Genomic DNA, 17,756 nt, shown 5'->3' with positions numbered 1-17,756 from the left:
CTAATATACATGAAAAAATATTAACCCTAAAATAAGATGAAAAATTAAAATATTAAGATATTTTTCACTTCTCAGATTGCGAAAATCCAGTAACATTATGCTGTTGAGGCCATAGAGAAAAAGGCCTTCCCATAAGGTGCTATGGGAGTATATCGGTACAGTCCTCTACAGAACACAATTTGGAAATATCTATAAGAATTACAAATGCTTATGCTCTTTGGCTCAGCACATGGGCCAACTTCAGTTCAGCAAATGTATCCTACAAATATGTTTGACCATGTACAAATTACATATCTACAAAATTATTCATTGCAGCATTACTCACAAAATATTAGAAATAACCTAAATATTCAAATAGGAATGATCACAAAATTATGATACATTTGTACAATGCAATGTTATATAGCTATAACAAAATATGAGGAAACTTGTATACTGATATAAAAAGATTTCTAAGCTGGATTCAGTGAAAAAATGCAAAATGCAGAACAGTGTTAGTGTATCTCATCTTTTGTGACAAGGGGGGGATAACATATATTTGTTGTTGTTTATAACTATGTTTTAAATTTTTGAAAAATAGTATAGAAAACATACTAGTTGTCTGTTTTGTGATTGAGGGTGAGGATGGGAATAAGCCATGACACATAATCCTTACTCTTGGTCCACATGATGACTTCTGTTTGATTCTGTTTAATTCTGTCATGTCATATCAAATGATACAGCTCACCACTAGGTAGCCCACAATTTGAAAACTAGAAGTGCCCCCTCTTCACTTGTCCATGGTGTGGAAGCTACCCAGGTCAGTTTGTTATGATTGGGCTTCATCTCCATGCAGATGATTAAAGCAAAGATGTCTTCTTGGATTCAGTGTGGTTTCACCTTGTACAGAAACCATAGATGTGGGTCGCCTGGGTGGCTCAGTGGTTGAGTATCTGCCTTCAGCTCAGGGCATGACCCCAGGGTCCTAGGATCAAGTCCCAAATCGGGATCCCCACTGGGAGCCTGCTTCTCCCTCTGCCTATGTCTTGCCTCTCTCTGTGTGTCTCTCATGAATAAATATATAAAATCTCAAAAAAAAAAAAAAAAAAAAAAAAGGAAACCATGGACCTATGCCTTGCCCCGAGCAAAGCCCCACTTCAATATGTGTGTGACTGAATAACAATTCAAGTTTCAAAAGAATTCTTCGTCTTTGGTTTGGTTTGGGTTTGGTTTGGGGCTTGGGTTTTTTTGTGGTGAGGTCCACATCACTGGAAGTGTGTAAGCAGAGGCTGCCACTGTGTCAGAAAGGAATTCAGCTCTGGAACCATGGTTCCACCAAGAGATTTGCACAACTTTTTTTTTCCAGCTATTTTTAGGGGGGCCTGTGTGGCTCAGTTGGTTAAGCATCTGCTTTGAGCTCAGGTCCCAGGGTCCTGGGACTGAGCCCCACATCAGGCTCCCTGCTCATTGGGGGAATCTGCTTCCCCCTCTCCTTTAATCCACCCTTTCCCTCTCCCCCATTGTGCATGCTCTCTTGTTCTTTCAAATAAATAAATAAAATCTTTTTTAAAAATAATTATTTTTAAAAATTGTGGCAAGATACATCTAACTTAAAACTTGCCTTTTTAGCCATCTTCAAGTGCACAATTCAGTGGTATTAATAACATTCAGAATGTTGTCCAACCATCACCCCAATCTATTTCCAAAAATTTTCATCACCCCAAACAGTAATTCTGTATCCATTAAGCAATAATTCCCCATTTTCCCTTCCCACAGGCCCTGGTAAATTCTAACTTTTCTTTCTCAGTGGATGTGGCTATTCTAGTATTCCATATAAGTGGAATCATATTTTTCTTTTTGTAACTAACTTATTTCACTTAGCATATTCTCAGGGTTCATCAGTGTTACAGCATGTGTTAGGACCTCATTCTATTTGCAGCTAGATAATATTCCATTGTATATCTATACCACATTTTAACAAAATCCATTCTTCTGTTGATGGACACTTGAATAGCTTCCACCGTTTGGCTACGTGAATAATGCTGCTATGAATAGCAAAGTTGCAGAGGCAAAATCAACATACAAATATTAATTTTGTTTACGTATACCAATAATGAACAATCTGTATGAAAATTAAGACAATAATCTCATTTACAGGGATGCCTGGATGGCTTAGTGGTTGAGCATCTGCCTTTGGCTCAGGGAGTGATCCCGGGGTCCCAGGATTGAGTCCCATGTTGAGCTCCCTGCAGGGAGCCTGCTTCTCTCTCTGCCTGTGTCTCTACCTCTCTCTCTGTATCTATCATGAATAAATAATTTTTTAAAAATCTCATTTACAATAGCATTAAAAAGAATTAAGTACTTAGGAATAAATTTAACCACGGAGGTGCAAAACTCGTGCACTGAAAACTATAAAACATTGCCCAAAGCACTTAAAGAAGATATAAATAAATGAAAAGCTATCTCATGTTCATGGATCAGAAGACTTAATATTGTTAAGATGGGTAATACTACCCACGATAATTTGCAAATTTAGTGCAATCCCTATCAAAATCCCAATGGCATTTTTATTTTGCTGGAATTTCAAGGAATTCCTGAAGAGTCAAAATAATGAATCAGAACAAAGTTGGAGGACTCACTCCTCTTAATTCAAAATTTACTACAGAACATTAATTTACTACAAGACATTAATCAAAACAGTGTAGCAGCAGCCTAAGGATAGACATACAGACCAACAGAATAGAATTGAGAGTCCAGAAATAAACCTTCACATCTATGGTTAACAGATTTTTGACGAAGGTGCCAAGGCCACTCAATGAGAAAAGAACAGTCTCTTTAGTAAATGGTGCTGAGAAATGAATATCCACCTGCAAAAAAGAAAAAAAAAAGAAAAAGAAAACGAAGCTGGCCCTTTATCATACACCATAGGCAAAAATTAACTTAAAAAGGATCAGAGACCTAAATGTAAGAGCTAAAGCCATAAAACTTTCAGAAAAAAACAAAGAAGCAAATCTATATGACATTGTATTTAACAATGGTTTCTTGAATATGACACCAAAAGCAAAGGTAACAAAGGAAAAAATAGGTGAATTGGAATTCTTTCAAACTAAAACCTTCTGTGCATCAAAGGATCACTATCAAGAGTGAAAAAAGGGGCGTCTGGGTGGCTTAGTCAGTGAAGTGTCCAACGCTTGATTTTGGCTCAGGTCATGATCTCAAGATCCTGAGATGGAGACCTGCATCAAGCTCTGCATCTACTCCATGCTGAGCCGGGAGTCAGCTTTTCTTCTCCCTCTGCCCGACACCCTACTCACATGCTCTCTCTCTCTTTCTCTTAAATAAATAAATAAATAAATAAATAAATAAATAAATAAATAAATAAATCTTTAAAACAAAAGAGTGAAAAGACCACCTACAGAACTGAAGAACATTTTTGCAAATCACATACTTGATAAGGGCTTCTTGAATATGTGAAGAACTTCTACAACTCAGTAACAAGAGGGCAAAGAACCCAATTTTAAATATGGGCAAAGGCTTGAATAGACATTGTTCCAAAGAAGATGTACAAGTGGCTGCTAAGCATACAAAAATGCTCAGCATCATTAGTCATTTTAAAAAGTGCAAATCAAAACAACTATGGGATACCACTTCACACCAACTAGAATGCCCATAATCAAAATAATGGAAACTAACAAATGTTGAAGATGCATGGAAATTGAAATCATACAGTTGCTCGTGGGAAGGTAAATTGTGCAGCCACTGTGAAAAAGTTTGGCAGTTCCTCAGTAAGTTAAACATAGGGTTACCATATGACCCAACAATTCCACTCCTTCGTATACATACCAAAGAACTAAAAATGGGGGCTCAAATGGAATCTTTGTTTTTTTTGTGTGTGTGTTTTCTTAAAGATTTTATTTATTTATTCATGAGAGACACACAGAGAGAGGCTGAGACATAGGCAGAGGGAAAAGCAGGCTCCCCACGGAATCATGCTCTGAGCCAAAGGCAGACACTCAACTGCTGAGCCACCCAGGTGTCCCTGGAGTCTTTGTTTTTTTTGTTTGTTTGTTTGTTTTGTTTTTTGGGGTTTTTTTTTTTTGAGTCTTTGTTTTTTAATATACTTTTAATTTTTGGAATAATTTTAGAGTTACAGAAAATTTGCAAAGATGGCATAGTTTATATATCTGTCACCCAGTGTCCCTGATATTAACATCTTATATTTCTAGTTGTCATCACATTTGTCAAATCAAGAAACCAACACTGGCACATACTATTAGCAAAATTGTAGACTTTATTTAGATTTCTATTGTCTTTCTGCAAATACCCTTTTTCTGTCCCAGGACCCCACCCAAGATGCCACACTGCATTTAACTGTCATTTCTCCTTAGTTTCTGGTCTGTGACAGTTTCCTAAACTTCCCTTGTCTTTCATCATCTTGACAGTTCTGAGGCATCCTTGTCAGATATTTGGTAGGTTGTCCCTCAGTTTGGTTTGCCTGATGTTTTTCTCATGATTCGACGGGGGTTGTGGCTTTGAGCAAGAACATCCCAGAGTAATGCACCCTTCTTACCACTGCCTAGCAATGTAGCTTATTGCAAGAAGTTAACCTTGATCACTTCATGGATGAGGAACAATTAGTCTGCTAGGGCTACTGTAATGAATACCACAGACTGGGCAGCTTAACCAACAGGGATTTGTGTCCTCACAGTTCTGGGAACTGGAAATACGTGATCAATGTAGCTGCAGAGGTGGTTTCTCCTAAGGATTTTCTCCCTGGTTTGTAGATGCCCATCTTCTCCCTTCCTCTTCACATTGTCTTTCCTTTGCACATATCTGTGCCTCCACCTTTTCTTGTAAGGACATGGGTCAAACGGGATTAGGACCTACCCTAACAACCTCATTTCACCTTAATTCCCTCTTTAAAGGCCGTATCTCCAAATACAGCCCATTATGAGGTACTGGGAGGATAGAACTTCAACATACAAAATTTGACACACCTTTCAGCCCGTAACACTTGGGGTTAGTTAGGGTAGTACCTTCTGGATATCTGTAATGTTAAGTTGCTATTTCTTTTTTTCCATTCCTTATTCCTTGGAAGCAAGTTACTAAGCCCAGTCCATAGGGGAGATGTATGGAATTCTTTTATTAAAAACAAACAAGCAAACAGAAGATTTCCTGGCAAATTCCTTCCATTTGTCCCATGTCTATGCAAGCACCAAGTCATGGAGACAGTCTGAGTCTCCCTGCACCCTAAAACCCAGAATGATTTGCTACAGAGAAGGGCCTCAGTGAACACCCACTGAGCAAGTTATTGAGTGACCAGGTCAGGAAGAGAGTGGTATAGCTACCTTGAAATCCTGGCCTTCCTTTTGGCTCCAAACTCTGTTTGAGGATAGTTGATATTCTTGGGTCTAGGTTTAACAGGAAATGTAAAGCTGAAAAGATAATTTTTAAAAATATTCTATTTATTTATTTGAGAGAGGGAGCCAAGTGGGGGAGGGACAGAGGGACAGAGGGAGAGGGTCAAGCAGACTCCACACTCCCATACACAGGGCTCCATCCCAGGACCCCAAGATCATTGATGTGGGAAGCAAAGGCAGAAGAGAAATTATTAAATTTCCTTACTACCTACAGCCCACTGACAAGTCCTTGAAACAGGAAGAGTGACCTTCCTTTAGGGACTCAACTGCCTTGATGTTAATACTTAGCTAATGGCAATCCTAGCCCAACTCCAGGATCCCATGAGTCTACTTTAAGATCTAAAAGTTCTTTGAAGGGTGCCTGGGTAGCTCAGTCAATTGAGCATCTGCCTTTGGCTTGGGTCGTGATCTCTGGGTCCTGAGATGAAGCTCCACATTGGGCTCCCTGCTCAGTGAGGAGTCTGCTTTTCCATCTTCTGCACCCCCTGCTTGTTCTCTCTCTCTCTTTCTCTCTCCCCCTCTCTCTCTCTGTCTCTGTCTCTCTCTCTCTCTCTCTCTCTCTCTCTCCCTATCAAATAAATAAGTAAAATGTTTTAAAAAATAAAAATTCCTTGAGAAAGCTCCTTTATCTCTAAACTCCTCAAGATATGGGTTGGCAATCATCCCCCAAGCATATGGCCCACTGATATACATCTGAAGGTCTCATGACTAAGGTTTTATTAGACGGTAATAAATGACCTTTTCCCAACAATAGCTAGCCCCCTCAAGGTCCTGGAAACTTTGCTTCTAAAATTCCTCAGAGATTTCCACTACCCCCAACCCCCTCCCAGCTTGAAAATATATAATGGGCCACTCCAGTGCAGCTCTTTCTGCCCACAGATCTTATTCCCATGCTTTAATAAAATCACCTTTTTGTACCAAAGACATTTCAAGAATTCTTTCTTGGCTGTTGGCTTTGAACCCTAACGTTCTTTCCTATATCAATCATGACCTGAGCCGAAGTCAGATATTTAGTGTACTGAACTACCCAGGCATCCCTGGAAAGATAATTATATCCACAGTAGATTCAAGAGAATTTTTAAGTTAGTAAGGGTTGTAGGGTTGTAATCTCTAGTTTTAGGGACTAGGCAAAAAAAGAAAAAAATGCTTTTTTCAAAACCAGTTTAAAGCAGCAGTGAGTTTTTATGGACTGTTTGACATTTTTTCCAGGACTCTGGGTAATAAACACATACCAGTAATAAGAGCAAATCCCACCCTCCCTTACCTGCACAATTTGTTTCCAGCTGGACTGTAGCTCCCTCAGGCAGTAGGTGTGTGTGACAGCTCCTCTGCATTTAGTGCATTTTGCAGGCTTCAGATACCAGAACAGATGGGATTGACATGACCGCTCCCTGCTCAAAAGAAGCAGCCATTTCAACTGGACATACAAGCTGACATTCCTGGAACAATTATGTTTAAGGTGATATTGCTTATAGGTTCAAATCCTGGCTCTCTAACTTTTTAGCTATGTGACCTTGGACAAATTACTTTACCTCTCTCCTTATTTCAATGTCATCATCTATGAGGTGGGGATAATAGTAGCATTTACCTCATAGAGTTATTAGGCTAGAGTGAACTATAGCAGTCAGGGCCAACATCCTGGAAGAAGAGTATTTGAACTGGTATTTAAAAGACAAAAGCAGATTTGGATGGGAGAGGAATCATATTTTAACTATTATAACAACAAATATCAATGGCTTGATACAAAAATTTATTTCTTGCTCTTATAAATAGGGTCAGTGAATTCAGTGGTGGAATGGAGATGGTACTCTGCTCCCAGGGGTCATTCAGGAACCAAGGCTCTTTCCTTATTGTGGCTTCACCACATATTGTGGCCCCAGAATCCACTGTTGGATGCTTTGCATATCACCAACAGAGGGAGGAAGAAAGACAGCACAGGATATCACAGGGCCTGGAAGTGGAGCATATTACTTACCTTTATTCCATAGCCATTCCTGTGAGTGAGATTGGAAAGTGTATCTGTTTCATTCTGAGAAATTGTGCACACAGAGCATTCCAGTCAAGAGTAAGAACTCTGTCCTGAAGCTTCTCTTCTCAGAAATGAATCTCTTCCAATGCACCCCTCAACCTCAACCTCTTCCAAGAGTTAGACAAGATGTCATTATCATCATCACGGTCACAATCATCAACATGATTTCCCTGGCTCCCTGGTTGATTGAGTTGCCACATAATCAAGTTTTTGCCTTCTCCTCCCATTACTTCAACCTCCCTAGGGCAATCAAATTAGTCACCAGGATGCCATTGACCCTGGTCATGGGGCAGATGTCCCCTGTTTATGACCAATGGCTAGGTTTAAATACCAGGACCCAAGGCTGAGATTTATCCCTGGATTTCCAACAGTCCTTCAGAAGGGAGGAAAGAACTCTTCCATTTTGTGTCCCAGCTTTGCCCCTCCTGCTGCCTTGGATAAACCTCTGAGTGAATCCCTCAAATGGTTGTGATAATAAAACACAATCAGAAATGAGTCATTTCCTCCAGGACTGAAATGGTGGATGCCTCCCCAGCCCATCAGGACTTTGAATCCGAGCTCTGCCCAGGCTAGCAATATCTACCTCACAGTTGCTGATCCAGGGAAGATGAAGTACTCACACTTGCCTGAGGATAGTCATTTCCGTGGCAGGTCCCCTGGGGTCCAGTTTGATAGCCTCTTCTCTGCACCCTCCATGTCTTCTAGGCATATCTGCCTGCCATTCAAGGAGGCCAGGGCAGAGTCACCTCTTCCAAGAGAACATCTCCTTCTGGCCTTTGATGTTCTTCTCCTCTTTCAGCCTCAGCTGCACCTGGACCTATGAGCTATACACTGGTTCTCAACTGGGAATGGTTTTACCCCCAGGAGATATTTGGCAATATTTGGACACATTTTGATTGCACCACTGGAGGAGTACATCTAATGGGTAGAGGCCAGGCTTGCTACTAAACATTCTACAGTGCACAGGGCAACTCTTCCCAAATCCCCAACAAAGTATAATCCAGTCCAAAATGTCAGTAGTGCCAAGATTGAGAAACCCTGAACTACACAGATAAAATGTGTCCTGTGATTTACATTCCTATACCATGAATAACTGTGTTTCCAAGGAGGCATTTAAACCCCGCCTCTTCCCAGACATTGATCTGCCCTTGGGACCTCAGAGACCTTGGGAAAAAAGGCTCTTCTGATCCTGGGCCAGAGCAAGCAAGTTGGGGAAGCACTTACTTTCTTTGGAAATCTCTAAAAATATGATGTCTTATCCATCCCTGGTGTTTGGGGAAGGAGAGAGTCCAGTTTGCTTGAGGGTTGGTGTGGTGTAAGGTAGTATAATGAACAGTGGTCTTGGAGTCAGGTAGAACTCCACTCAAATCTTGTCCCACCACTTTTAGCTGTGTGACATAAGCACGTTTCTTAACCTCTTTGGTTTAACTTCCTCACTATAAAATGAGGATAAGCACCCCTAAATTTGTAGGGTTTTGATGAGGATGTAAGACGGCAGCTGGAAAGAGCCCAGCACTTACAAAGCACTCATTAAATGCTAGTTCTCTAGAACTGAGAATTCTAAAATTCTCTAAAGGGTGGCTCAGTCACAGAGACCTATGCTGCTAGCTATGCTATTTTATAGTGTTAATAGATAACTTGACTGCTATAGGCCAGAGGGGAAGGTTAGGGCCACCAGGAAACAAGCAACTTCAGGATGACCTAGGATGTGTTGATAGAGGTGAAATGAAATACTCCCTATACTCTGTTTTCGTTGCTATGGTGATACTACAGTGGGCTTGATGGTTGGACAGAAATGAAACGAAACATAATTGTCCTATGGAGGCGTTTTGGCTCAGCTCAGAAACATATATTTTTTTCTAAGATTCATTTATTTGTCTAAACAAGAGAGTGTGAGCACGAGCTGGGAGAGGAACAGAGGGAGAGAGAGAAGCAGGCTCCCTGCTGAGCACGGAGCCTGATGCAGCGGCTCAACCCCAGGACACTGAGATCATGACCTGAGCCAAAAGCAGATGCTTAACCAACTGAACAACCGAGATGCCCCTCAGAAACATATTTTTAAAGGTTAACTGAATATTTGCATCTTGAGGAGAATCGTGGCAGTCACATTAGGCTGCAGGAAAGCCGAGTTTGGTTACAGGTGTGTGTGATAGGGAAGAGCCTACCTTGATCACCCTCAGCTCCTCTTCCTAATTTCCGGGGCCTGGAATCCTTGAAATTCCTCAGCAATGGAATAAATACCTGAGGCTCCAGGAAAAGTGTCCCTCAGGGTGTCTGCCTGTGAACCCTGCCAAGGTCCTGGCAGTAACACATACACCCTTTGCTAGCAGGGAAGACTTGACATGCCACTTGAGAAAGGTTAGCAACAAAACACTCATTCCCTTGCTTTGATAAGTTCCCTTCTGGAACCTTCCTGTGGTGTCATAATGCAAACAGAGCTATGAGCACAAACTTGTTCATTGCAGTGTTGTGGATAATAGCAAAGGATTGGGTGCCTCTTGATGTCCATCCAGGGAGGATGACTACACAAATAACGGGGCATTTGTAGGAGAGACTATAATGCTGTATTTAAAGACTGGTGGTTAGAGTTTGGTACAGTGTAAGTAAGAAAATGCTTACAATATAAATGTCCAATGTAAAAGACAAAGTGGGAAACAAGTTTGTTTGTAGGTATCCAAAATGTACTTCTGTCAAATTGTGTTTAAAACAGGCCCTGGCTAGACATACCTTATAAACTGCTTTCTTCTGCCCACATATTCTGTTCTGCTATCTCTTTTTGCACTAGGGCAGAGGAAGAGGGCCATAGAGGACCCAGCCCCATGCCAGGGGCCCCAGAGCAAGGGGCTCACCATTTCTGGGAGCTGCCCAAGGCAGCCACACCAATCCTCTGAGAGTGAAATGGTATCTTTCCAAACCAGAGAAGCGACAAGCCATGTGAATGAAGCCTTCTTCCCCTCTCCCCCCAGAACAAGTGTTGGCCCAGAAACTGGCTGAGAGTTTAGGGAGCAAGAGGCCAGCTGGTGCCTAGGTAGGACTTGGGTACAGCACTCACAGGGAGCATGTTGGGTGCTGGCTGAAAGTCCCAGGGCACATGCTTCCTCCAAAAGGTTGTTATCCCCCCTCATTCCCTACCCCTGGCACTGGCTGTGTGATTGAAAGGAAGAAACTCCTTCACACTGAAACATCAGGAGTGTTCATCACAAGGAAGCTGGGACTGTGAGGAACCCCCCCACAGGAAGCAGAGGCCACTATTGGGCAGGGGTGGCCTCTGCCTCCAACTGGAACTGTCATCTCCAGCTCTACAGCCTGTCTACTGTACCCTTCTCTCTACCCCCGGCGCTTAGTTCCTGTTTCTTCCTTTTTTTTTTTTTAAGATTTTATTTATTTATTCATGAGAGACACAAAGAGGCAGGGACAGGAGAAGCAGGCTCCATGCAGGGAGCCTGATGTGGGATTCGACCCCTGGACTCCAGGATGACGCCCTGAGCCAAAGCAGATGCTCAACCACTGAGCCACTCAGGCGTCCCTAGTTCCTATTTCCAAAAGAGGCCTAGGTCAGGGTTGCTGCCCTGCTGGAGCCTTGATTCTATCTTGAAAATGACAGCTGCTCCCTACACCTTGGCCTACAGTTCCCAAATGCCTCCCAAGCCCTGGGTCTGGGAAGAGACCTAACTGGCTCTGGTTGGGCCAACCAAGAGTATCACTGAGCGAGGTCTCTCTTCACCCAAGGAAAGGGCTGCAGCTGAGCAGTTACATCCTGTGCATTTACTTTCCACCTGCCTTCAGAGCCCTCACCCTCATACTTTCAGGGACTGCCTGCTCCTTCCAGCAGGGGCCTCTCCCACAATGCACCACCTGAAGGGTCTGTATTTGTCTTATTGCAGAAACTCCCCTTCATATGAGTCCCAGCCCAAACCAGCTGCTTCTGCTTCCAGGGACACTGAAGATCTAGTTGTCCCAATGGCCTTTAGCTCTGTTATAGGCTTCCTAGCATCTCCTGTGTGTGTGTGTCCCAATTAGGACTTGGGGTATTTGGGATCAGAGTTTTTTTTTTTGTGGGCTTCCTTGGAGTCTCCATGACGCCTGGGGATATGCTGAACTCCCTGGATGATCAGCTAATGGCCAGCAACAGGTGCATGGAGAGCAGACTCTGATGGCCCGTGGGGACTCTCTGCTGAAGAGGCCAGGGTTAAAGATCAGGCTGCTGTGAGGCTCTGCTGGCTGGGGCTGCAGCCGCCATGTGGGAGTGGAGAGTGCTAGAGCGCCCAAGGACAAAGTCCTGCAATAAATTATGTGGGCCCAGACTGCTGGGCCATTTCCTCTTGGGGCCCTTCTGCCTCTTCCTCCTCTCCCTTACTCTCTGACACGCCCAGAGCCCCAGCACTGCCTTCTTTCCCTGCTCTTTCAGAGTGCCTAGAGTGGAAGGGAAGGGAGTCAACGAGACCCCGTCCTGAGAAGGTAAGGGAGCACCACGGGCTTCTCTGCCTGCCAGATGGGCCCAGGCCTGTGTTCTGCCAGCTGGGAGGATGGGAGGACGGAGTCACTTCTCAGGAGGGGGGCGACTGGACGGAAGGTGGGTTGGAAGGTACAGATCTGCAGAAGCACTGAGGGTCTGATCTGGAAATCAGGTGGGAAAAGCCTGGGAAGTAGAGAGCCAGAGATTCCTTTCAGGAGCCTGGAAACCAGGAACCCCAGCCCAGAAACTTGTTCTGTCAGCCTGCAGGGCTGGCTGGTAGGCTGGGGAGGAAGAGGGGAAGAAGCTGCCCTGGCCCTCCACTGAAGGAAGGCAGACTCACGGGCAGAAGGGATGGTCAGGGCTGGGGTTACCCTAGCCACCAGCCTTCTTATAGTGTAAGGACTTACCAAGGAATCACAGGGCGTGAGGGACAGCCTGGGTGCCAATGGTCTGGCACCTGGCAGATGTCAGCTGTGCTGTGTGCCATCTCACTGCGTCCTCACAGCACACTGGTGTTATTACTTCCAATTTGTGGACAAGGAGACTGAGGACCATGAAAGTTGGGGTACCCACAGAAGAAGAGTCAAGACCGGACTCCAAAACCCAGGCTCCTCTGACTCACCTCTGTACCTTCTTGGACAATTGCAGACAATTGTGTTAATTACCTCTGAGAAGCCCGGGCCCCTGGGCGAGGCAGGATCCTCCCTGCCTGGCCACAAAGCCTCCTGGAGTGGACGTGTTGAGTTGTTGGGGGAACAGGGTGTCTGTGGAAGGGGTACTCTGCCATGCGTTTCCATGAGTTGCCTCACCTGAGCTGCCAGCATGGTGGACATCCATTCCCATTTCACAAATGAGGAAATCTGAGATGTAGAATTGGGAAGGTCTGGCACCTGGCAGGTGTGGGGCCCCATCCTAAATCTCTTAGATTGTGCGTGTTTGTTCCCCACAACAAGGCGTCCCCTTAAGGCCACACTCTGTAACTCTGCACTTGAATTTTGTTCTAACCCATAAAATCCCTGAATTCAAGATTTTAGTTCAAGAAAACCGGAACTGCATGTGGCCCTCCAGGCTTGGAGTGCACGGCTCCAAGAAATCTTTTATGAACCTTCAGCTCAATAGTGCTTCTGGTAGGAAATCTTTCCTGTTGCCCAGGACCTGCTGGGCTCCCTGTCGACTGGCCTTTGGGTGCCTCTTCCCAGAGGACCTGTCCAAGTGTATCTGTCTTGGGCCAGGCTGCATCCTCGCTTGGGTATAGGGCCAGGCACTCTGAGGGTGTACCTCTGTAGGGAGGTGACTCGGCAGGACAAAGGTTCCCATTTACCTAGATGCATTTATGCCACAGTATGCTTTTCATGTCTTCTGCAAAGGCTCTTGCTTCCACGTTGTCACTTAGTCCACTTGTCAAGCTGCAGGGAAAAAGAGCAAGAATTGTATATTTTTCACAAAAGAGGACGCTGAGATAAAGGAGGGTAAAATTCTCTGCCCAAGGCCACTGGCTATGAGCCCCTTGAAGGCATAGGTTAATCCCCTCAGGGTTTCTCTGTCCCCACACCTACCCAGGGCATGGCGGAGAATAGGCACTTGGGGAAGATATATTGGATGAAGGAATGAAGTAGCTAGTGGCAAGTAAAGCTAGGAATGAAGTTAAGTTTTCTATCCAATGCCATTTTAGACTCCCTTGTCTACTTCCTCAATTAATTAGGCAGTGTGTACCATGTTCCTTCACTGCCGGGCTGGGAGGATGAGACTGTGCAAAGGAAAAGTGACTCACAGGCATCAAGAGCCAGAGGAGGAGATTGTTGGGGTCGAGGGCAGAGCAGGAAGGGGGAAGAGTGACAGAGAAGGAGGCGAAGGGACAAGGAAGCTGTGTAAGAAAGGATGGCTCCATGACAAGGCAGAGAGCTGGGATGTTCCAGGCTAAGGAAAGTACATCACAGACTTGCAGAGGGAAGAGAGTATGAGTCCAGCTTGGGTGCTGCTACTGAGCACTTGAGTGTGGCTGGGTGACTGAGGAACTAATTTTTAAATTTTAACTAAAATGAATTTAAATGTAAATAGCCACATTTGGCTAGCGGCTACCATACTGGACAGTGCAGTTCTAGAGAGGGCAGCATGTCGGGCTAAGGAGAGGAGTGAAGTGGAATCTTACAAGGACTTCCCAGCCAGACAAGTGTGGGTTTAAATCCTGACTCAGCCACCTACCAGGTATAGGACCTGAAGCCTTTGTTTCTTCATCTGTCAAATGGAACCATATCACTCACCTTGCAGTGTTGTTGTACGGATTAAATTAATTAGCTACTATTGGAAAACTCTCAGTATGGTGCCTGAGGACGGTCTGAGGCCCTACTTTCTTCTGGGGGCTAAGGACAGAGTGCTGAGGGTAGGCAAAGGAACCAAGGTGCAGTGGAACAGATTGATGTGCACAGGCACCTGTATCTGTAAATCATTAATCACCTGCCTTATAAAAGTAAACAAAAGAGAGTCATTTGAGGCAGCTTATAGAGCTACCTATAATGCAACAGAATCAAAACTAGAATAAATGAGAAAGCAAGATGAAGGGAAAGTTAAGGTAGGAAAGTACAATTCAGCTAGAGAAAGTTTAGTAAAGGAAATCCCAGTATATTTGTTAAACATAGCCACTAAGTTTACTCTGAGATTCCTAGTGGGCAATGGAAAAACAAAATATAAGCAGTGACAAGTTTAAACATGTCTTTGTTAAGAACAAACCAGTTTCTGAGAAGAAGCCCATCTTTCCTGATGCTGTAAAGGGGATATCGAGCAAGGAAATGCCATTGGCAAAAATAGTAGTCAAGAGGGCTTCTCTCTTCCAAGCTCTCTCTGGGCAGGCCAAGGGCACTCTGCCAAACCAAAGCTCAGGAGAAGCTGTTCCCTGAGCGATTGTAAACTACAAGTCTCAGTGCAGGACATGAATGCCCTTCCTGAGGACTGGCCAGGGTCTTCTGAGACCAGAGAAGGCAGACGTTAGCTAGGATGAGTGAGGACAGAGTCAGAGAGGCTCCAAGGGGACACTAAAGCCAGTGGATGAGTGGGCCAGAGATGAGGCTGTAGAGGCAGGCACTTCATCGATACCTGCAGGGAGCCCTAAAGCACCTGAATCCAGATGTGTGTGTTAGGTGTGAGTGGGGGAGGGATAAACTTAGTTTAAGGTGCTCATCATACAACATTGTGGAGGACCAGCGCCCCAGCTGAATTCCAAGCAACTGTATTGCTTCTCTGGAGGGGGAGCTTCTTCAACTAGGGCCACCCTGCCATCAGTGACTTCCCAAGGAGGGTCTAGGAATCTAGACCTGCTAGATTCTGCTTCTAAAGAAGCAGGGCCCCTCAGCTCTACATTAGCATACAATGCAAGGTTTTTGTCAGTAGGAGTAGCCGGGCCCTGTGCCCACTAGGGGAGGATGAGATGGAGTATTACAGCTTAACATCCTCAACCTGGCCTCACCTGGGCAAGAGAGAAAGGGAGCCCTGGTGAGGACCCAAGAGCATCATCTCTCTGGGCCAGGGGGCACCACTCAAGGACATATATCTCCTGAACTTCCATTTGCATGGTATTCGTGGGAATGGCACCCCACTGACATCACCCCAAGTGCCAGGCAATCCTATGTGGTGTGGGACTGCCTTTCAATGGAGGGTGTGTTCCTCTGGGCCCTGGGCTGCAGAGAGGCACTGAGCCATCCTGGCTGGATCAGGACACAAGGAGGGGCTCAGAAGTCGGGGTTGACAGGCCCTTTTTCCTCGTGGTCTACCACACCCAGCACCATAGAGAGCTCCCACCTCACTAGTACCATCCTCAGCTCATCCCATTCCTCCCTGTCAGAGATTGATAGCTGATCTTTGCAGATGTTCATCCCTGTGAGAAAGGAGTGGGATTTCAGACACCCAGACAATGCTGTAGACAGCAAAATAAATAATAAAAATACATGGATATGGAAAAGCCAAACATGACTGAAAGGAGCAAATTGTGAAGGAAAAGTCTTCCCCCACCTTCCTCCCTGTACTCCCCACTCCAGTCCACCGCTCCAGAAAAAAACCACTGGTAATGGTTTAATAGAATTACTTCTAAACAAGATGTATCTCCATCTTTATATATAGGTACACTCTATATGTTTAAACAAAAATGACATAATACTATAAAACATAGCTTGCTTTTGTTACAAACTCATATATCAGCACATATATTAGATCACACCATCTGAAACCACCAATATTTGATTGTCTTGAGTGCAGTGAGATGGTCTAGCCCGGGTCCCTATCACCTGCTGGGCTGGGTTGTTTTCCACTGAGTGGTGGCCCTTCTCACCTACATCCGCCCATGCAGCCTTTCTTCCCCTTGAAATGGCAGATTCCACATCAGGGGCTCTTGGCTCTGGGGGAGTTGGCTGGTGACATAGGGTAATTTCCAAGCCTCTCAATCTGTCCCCCAGCCCCAATCTCAGACACCTTTTCTGCACCACTTCCCTGGGCAATGCTTCATCAGCCCTCCAGGGTACTGTTGCCCTCCAGACTAGCTTCCCATAGACCAGAGTCTCAGTGTGGGTTTTGCTTTGCAGACTCCAGCCTCCTGCTGTGTGCCCCACACACCATGTGGCACACAGCCTCTGCTGGTTCCAAGCAACACTTTGATTCTTTCCCCAGCTCCACCTCCCCACTCACCCTTCAGCATTTTCTTACCCCTTCCTCCATACTCCAGTGATGCCCAGAAGTACATGAGCGTGGTGTGGCTTTGGACATCCTGCAGGTCTGAGAATGGTTATGGGAATCAGCACCTTACTCTTCTCCCTTCAGGAGATGGTCACCCCCATTCTGGTACCTGAGGTTAGGAAGACCTTGGGCCGGTGCAGGACATCCCATGGGCTCAGCAACACACTGATCTGCCTCAGGGCTGGACAGGGGGCCTGACTAAGAAGAAAGCATCTCACTAATCAGAGGTGGGAACTTGTGAATATTCCAGGGCTTTCCCTCAGGGGCAACACTGCACCTGATTCCCTGGGATGTGGGGCAGGGCTGTTTCCATCTTCGCAGGGGCCATCCATCCATCTACCCACCCACCCACTCATCCAGCCATACATTCATTCAGCAAGTATATCGTGAGCCCCTACCAGAAGGAGTAGGGCCCAGTTCTGTTCTTAAGATTCTCACCAGTGTGGGAGAGACACACATAGTGATGCATAAAAACAGGGGGAAGTGCTGAGATAGGAAATTATAGCTGCACCATGTGAGGGTGGCTGTACCTGTATATGGGCACAGACATGCATGCATACATGTTCCTTCTAAACTCACATCAGATCAAGTACACTGACACTGAAGTGAGAGAGAATGTGGGCTATTTCTGGAACTGCCTGAAATCAGTGCACCCCATGGGAGAAGAGGGGAGATACAAACCTGAAAAGCTAGGCAGGCCTGATCCTGAAAAACCTGAATGCCATAAAGATATTTTACACTTCAGAGCACCTGCTGGCTCCGTCAGTTAAGCATCCAACTCTTGATTTCAGCTCAGGTTTTTCGTTCAGGCCCCATCGTGGAGCCTCAAACAGTGTAGAGCCTACTTAAAAGCAAACAAAAAAAGATACGGCACACTCCTAAGCAATGGAGAGGCATGACATGCCAATTATTTGCATCTTATGAAGATCACTTAGTTGGCAGAATGAAGAATAATTTTTTTATTTTTTTATTATTTATTTTTTTAAGAATAATTTTTAAAGATTTTATTTATTTATGCATGAGAGACACAGAGAGAAACAGAGAGAGGCAGAGACACAGGCAGAGGGAGAAGCAGGTTCCACACAGGGAGCCTGACGTGGGACTCAATCCTGAGACTCCAGGATCACTCCCTGGGCCGAAGGCAGCACTAAAC

General features: G+C 44.8%; 1 protein-coding gene and 1 long non-coding RNA gene across 2 annotated transcripts in view; one reads left to right on the top strand and one right to left on the bottom strand.

Moving 5' to 3' along the window:
* Positions 1–2,618: 2,618 nt before the first annotated feature.
* LOC140611815 (uncharacterized) lies at positions 2,619–13,199 on the bottom strand. The gene is made up of 5 exons (XR_012013068.1): positions 9,594–13,199; positions 8,049–8,252; positions 6,664–6,790; positions 5,328–5,414; positions 2,619–2,846 (listed from the first exon to the last, which is right to left on the bottom strand). It is a non-coding gene; the product is annotated as an uncharacterized lncRNA (long non-coding RNA).
* The window catches only part of MYO7B (myosin VIIB), an 86,040-nt gene continuing 80,006 nt past the window's right edge, over positions 11,723–17,756 (top strand). The window contains exon 1 of the mRNA XM_072788715.1: positions 11,723–11,886. The gene's annotated coding sequence lies outside the window, so the exon portion shown is untranslated. The remainder of the gene's footprint in view (positions 11,887–17,756) is intronic.

The sequence above is a fragment of the Canis lupus genome, chromosome 20 (genome assembly GCF_048164855.1).
Source record: "Canis lupus baileyi chromosome 20, mCanLup2.hap1, whole genome shotgun sequence".
NCBI lineage: Eukaryota > Metazoa > Chordata > Mammalia > Carnivora > Canidae > Canis > Canis lupus.
This window is presented reverse-complemented; position numbering and strand designations above follow the sequence as displayed.